This window comes from Cynoglossus semilaevis, chromosome 18 (assembly GCF_000523025.1).
Source record: "Cynoglossus semilaevis isolate Cse_v1.0 chromosome 18, Cse_v1.0, whole genome shotgun sequence".
Taxonomy (NCBI): domain Eukaryota; kingdom Metazoa; phylum Chordata; class Actinopteri; order Pleuronectiformes; family Cynoglossidae; genus Cynoglossus; species Cynoglossus semilaevis.
The window spans coordinates 431,181-436,280 of NC_024324.1; the positions used below are offsets into that span (position 1 = coordinate 431,181).

General features: G+C 54.2%; 1 protein-coding gene across 1 annotated transcript in view; it reads right to left on the reverse strand.

The window, feature by feature from the left end:
• npr1a (natriuretic peptide receptor 1a) overlaps positions 1-409 on the reverse strand; it is a 19,965-nt gene extending 19,556 nt beyond the window's left edge. The window contains exon 1 of the mRNA XM_008330816.3: positions 230-409. The gene's annotated coding sequence lies outside the window, so the exon portion shown is untranslated. The remainder of the gene's footprint in view (positions 1-229) is intronic.
• Positions 410-5,100: the final 4,691 nt, after the last annotated feature.

Sequence of the window (5,100 nt, forward strand, 5' to 3'; positions counted from 1 at the left end):
AGGATCAGTTCCTGGATCAGTTCCAGGATCAGTTCAGGGACTTGTTTTAGTTCTGTTTCCGTCAATGACTTTCTAATGGTTCTATTAAAAAACCGTACCAGAACTCTCTGAGCTGCGGCTCGGTGACTGCTCCGGTACCGACAGGTGTCCAGAACTGTTTCAAACAGTTCTGCTGGTCTCGGTTCGGAGTTTCGGTTTTAAAGACAAAAGACGAGAGTGGAACCTTTACCTGCTCAGATCTCTGGTTCTCCTCCCGGCGGCTCCATGTTCCCACCAGCACGGAGTGAAGAAGGAGGTGCGGCTGCTGGTGGAGGTGAGGAGGTGCGGCTGCTGGTCCTGGTCCTGGTCCTCGTCCTGGTCCTGGTCCTCGTCCTGGTCCTGGTCCTCGTCCTGGTCCTGGTCCTCGTCCTGGTCCTGGTCCTCGTCCTGGTCCTGGTCCTCGTCCTGGTCCTGGTCCTCGTCCTGGTCCTGGTCCTCGTCCTGGTCCTGGTCCTCGTCCTGGTCCTGGTCCTCGTCCTGGTCCTGGTCCTCGTCCTGGTCCTGGTCCTCGTCCTGGTCCTGGTCCTCGTCCTGGTCCTGGTCCTCGTCCTGGTCCTGGTCCTCGTCCTGGTCCTGGTCCTCGTCCTGGTCCTGGTCCTCGTCCTGGTCCTGGTCCTCGTCCTGGTCCTGGTCCTCGTCCTGGTCCTGGTCCTCGTCCTGGTCCTGGTCCTCGTCCTGGTCCTGGTCCTCGTCCTGGTCCTGGTCCTCGTCCTGGTCCTGGTCCTCGTCCTGGTCCTGGTCCTCGTCCTGGTCCTGGTCCTCGTCCTGGTCCTGGTCCTCGTCCTGGTCCTGGTCCTCGTCCTGGTCCTGGTCCTCGTCCTGGTCCTGGTCCTCGTCCTGGTCCTGGTCCTCGTCCTGGTCCTGGTCCTCGTCCTGGTCCTGGTCCTCGTCCTGGTCCTGGTCCTCGTCCTGGTCCTGGTCCTCGTCCTGGTCCTGGTCCTCGTCCTGGTCCTGGTCCTCGTCCTGGTCCTGGTCCTCGTCCTGGTCCTGGTCCTCGTCCTGGTCCTGGTCCTCGTCCTGGTCCTGGTCCTCGTCCTGGTCCTGGTCCTCGTCCTGGTCCTGGTCCTCGTCCTGGTCCTGGTCCTCGTCCTGGTCCTGGTCCTCGTCCTGGTCCTGGTCCTCGTCCTGGTCCTGGTCCTCGTCCTGGTCCTGGTCCTCGTCCTGGTCCTGGTCCTCGTCCTGGTCCTGGTCCTCGTCCTGGTCCTGGTCCTCGTCCTGGTCCTGGTCCTCGTCCTGGTCCTGGTCCTCGTCCTGGTCCTGGTCCTCGTCCTGGTCCTGGTCCTCGTCCTGGTCCTGGTCCTCGTCCTGGTCCTGGTCCTCGTCCTGGTCCTGGTCCTCGTCCTGGTCCTGGTCCTCGTCCTGGTCCTGGTCCTCGTCCTGGTCCTGGTCCTCGTCCTGGTCCTGGTCCTCGTCCTGGTCCTGGTCCTCGTCCTGGTCCTGGTCCTCGTCCTGGTCCTGGTCCTCGTCCTGGTCCTGGTCCTCGTCCTGGTCCTGGTCCTCGTCCTGGTCCTGGTCCTCGTCCTGGTCCTGGTCCTCGTCCTGGTCCTGGTCCTCGTCCTGGTCCTGGTCCTCGTCCTGGTCCTGGTCCTCGTCCTGGTCCTGGTCCTCGTCCTGGTCCTGGTCCTCGTCCTGGTCCTGGTCCTCGTCCTGGTCCTGGTCCTCGTCCTGGTCCTGGTCCTCGTCCTGGTCCTGGTCCTGGTCCGTGCGTCTGTTCCAGCAGCTCCAGTTTCTCTGTCTCTTCTCTTCCTCACGCACTCTTTAGCGACGGCGGGAGCGCGCACTCGTGCACTTCTTCAGATCGGTGAGGTGGGGGTGTGGTGCACACGGCGTCATTCAATCAGCCTGAAACGGCGCGGTGCGCGCGCACGTGTTCGCGCGGTTGATTGACGGACGGCTTCAAAGTCACACTGCCGTGCTGTAGTAACCGTGAACACGCACGCGCACGCGGACACGGACAGAAAGTCAATCAATCTCCTGGCGGTTGTGATAAACGGGCCAGTCTGTTGATGAAAGAGCCCCCTGCTGGAGGCTGAGGGGAAATGACGGCGAGTTCCTCTGTTCGTCACAGAGAAAACCAGCGGTGAACCAGCGGTGAACCAGCTGTTGATCCACTCACTGAGTTCTAGACTTCTTTTTCTCTTGTTCCGATTCACCGCAGTGACACAGAATGACCACAGGAGGCAGCAGTGCACCAGTACTCTGTTCCTAATTAAAATATATTTTTATTCGTTTGTTTCAACTTAAAAAACTATGATGTCATGACGTCTGTGATGTCACAAGCAGTGTGTGTGTGTGTCCCCATAATTAATAGACAACACACACACACACACACACGTGTGTGTGTGTGTGTGTTGGTTGATCATTTCCAGGAAGGGGTGCAAACAGGGAGAGTGTGTTTGTGTTACAGAGATTTCCTGGTCAACCGGGTGTATCCTGTTCACACACACACACACACACACACACACACACACACACGGTGCCAGGTCTATTTTATTTTATTTGTTTATTTTCTGAATCTTTACTTTTTTTTATTTCTGTGGTTCTCCTCCACCTCCACCTCCACCTCCACCTCCACCTCCTGCTTCACCTCCTGCTTCACCTCTACTTTGACTTTTACCTCCTTCTACTCCTTCTCCTAATTAGAGTGTGTGCGCCCTCCAGTGGCCACATGGGCGTATCGCCGCTGCTGTCCAGTCTTTAACATGAATCTGATCCTGGTCTGTGATCCTGGTCTGTGATCCTGGTCTGTGATCCTGGTCTGTGTCTCATGAACAGAGGTTTGGAAACATCAAAGTGTCATCTTCAAAGTCATTTTATTTGTTGTTGTTTACAAACAGAATTTCACAGAGAGACGTTTGAATAACAACAATAACAAATGTCATAATAACAGATGGGATTTTCTTCAGGTCAAAGGTCAAGTGTGTTCAAACTGAGTGACATCTCTGGTCCAGTACTGGTCCGCAGGCCAGTGGTTGTCCATCCAGGCTGCCGTAGCCACACGGCTGCCTGTTTGACCGGAACAAAGAGCCTTATGGGTAATGAGATCAGACAGACTACAGACTGTGAGACAGGACTTTGAAAACAGTACCAACAGTACCAACGGTACCAACGGTACCAACGATACCAACAGTACCAACAGTACCAACGATACCAACAGTACCAACAGTACCAACGATACCAACAGTACCAACAGTACCAACAGTACCAACAATACCAACGGTACCAACGGTACCAACGGTACCAACAATACCAACGGTACCAACGGTACCAACAGTACCAGAGTCCACAGAGGGATTTGAACCCACCACTGTCAGGATTAAAGACATTTGAAGTCACTGCTGATATTGATGCAGTGACTCAGACTCACCACAGGAGGCAGCGGTGGGCCGTCAGCTAAAGTTGCTGATTTTCTCTGTGGCCCCTGGTGTTGGAGACGCTACACCTTCAACCTCAGCCTCTCCTCCTCCCTGCTGCTCCTCTGCTCCTCCCTCCAGCCCTGCTCCGTCCACCTCTTCCGGCCGAAGCGGAACCCAAACCCTCCTTTCTCCCTGTTCACGGCCTGGAGTCCCCCGATGATGGAGGTGAGGGCTTCGCTCCTGCGCCCTCCTCCGTCTCCGTCACCTCCGTCCTGGTAGAAGCTGCTCTCCAGAGGTTGAAAACCAGGGAAGGGCGACAGCGGCAGAGCCAGCAGCTCTCCTCTCTCGGCTCTCAGCAGCGCCTCCTCCTGTCCAGTCTCCAGCAGCAGACCTCTCCCGGGGCCAGGACCAGGACCGGTCCAGGGTCGGGTCTGGATGAAGTCCAGCAGAGCCGACGCCGGGTCGGAGCCATCGTCTGTGGAGGAGGAGGAGGAGGAGACGGTCAAAGAGCAGAGGAGGAGCAGGAGCAGGAGGTGCAGCTGTGACCCCGGGCACCGTGTGGACGATGTCATCTGAAGAGAAACAACCAGCAGAAATGAAAACTGGTCCCAAAGTTTCAGACCAGTTGGAAAATTTAAAATCTAAAAAAAAAAAAAAACAGAAAATAAAAAGAAACAGAAGTTTTTACCTCTCGTCTTCGCCGTTCTTTCTTCTTCAGCCTTCATCGTTTCGCCCGCTTTTAAAATCCCTCTGGCTCCGCCCCCGCTCGTCACTGGTGGGCGCTGACGTAGGCGTGGGTCTGCGGTCGTCTCCTCTAACCTTCATTCTTTGGGCTGAGAAACCTGGAGGAGCAGGACGACTGTAATTATCAGCACTCCAGTCAGGAGCCAATCAGGAGCAAACGCTGATTCATTAAGATGTTTCTGATGAAGAGGTGGATGCTGGGAAAACACCGACTGAGGCCCAAGAATCTCATTCAGCTTTTCATTCCTAATCACCTCCAGTGACAAACCAACTCTGAATTCATGCCGTGGGTCGCTGTCCACTGGAAGGTCACGAGCAGGACTGAGTGACCTGTGAGCGCCCCCTGTTGCTCAAAGCAGCCCAACACTGAAACTGAGCTTTACGTGATCTTCAAAATCTATTCATGGTGCTTTTTTTGGTGTTTTAGAGCAATTTATATCAGAAAAACAGAAAAGACTTCACCAAACCTCATGGAGAAAATCAGTGAGTTGAGTTCAGACCAAAGTCTATGGAGAAAATCAGAGATTTTAGTTCAGACCAAAGTCTATAGAGAAAATCAGAGATTTTAGTTCAGACCAGAGTCCATGGAGAAAATCAGTGAGTTGAGTTCAGACCAAAGTCCATGGAGAAAGTCAGAGAGTTTAGTTCAGACCAACGTCCATGGAGAAAATCAGTGAGTTGAGTTCAGACCAAAGTCAGTGGAGAAAATCAGAGCTTTTAGTTCAGACCAGAGTCCATGGAGAAAATCAGTGATTTTAGTTCAGACCAAAGTCCATGGAGAAAGTCAGAGAGTTTAGTTCAGACCAAAGTCTATGGAGAAAATCAGAGCTTTTAGTTCAGACCAACGTCCATGGAGAAAATCAGTGAGTTGAGTTCAGACCAAAGTCCATGGAGAAAATCAGTGAGTTGAGTTCAGACCAAAGTCAGTGGAGAAAATCAGAGCTTTTAGTTCAGACCAACG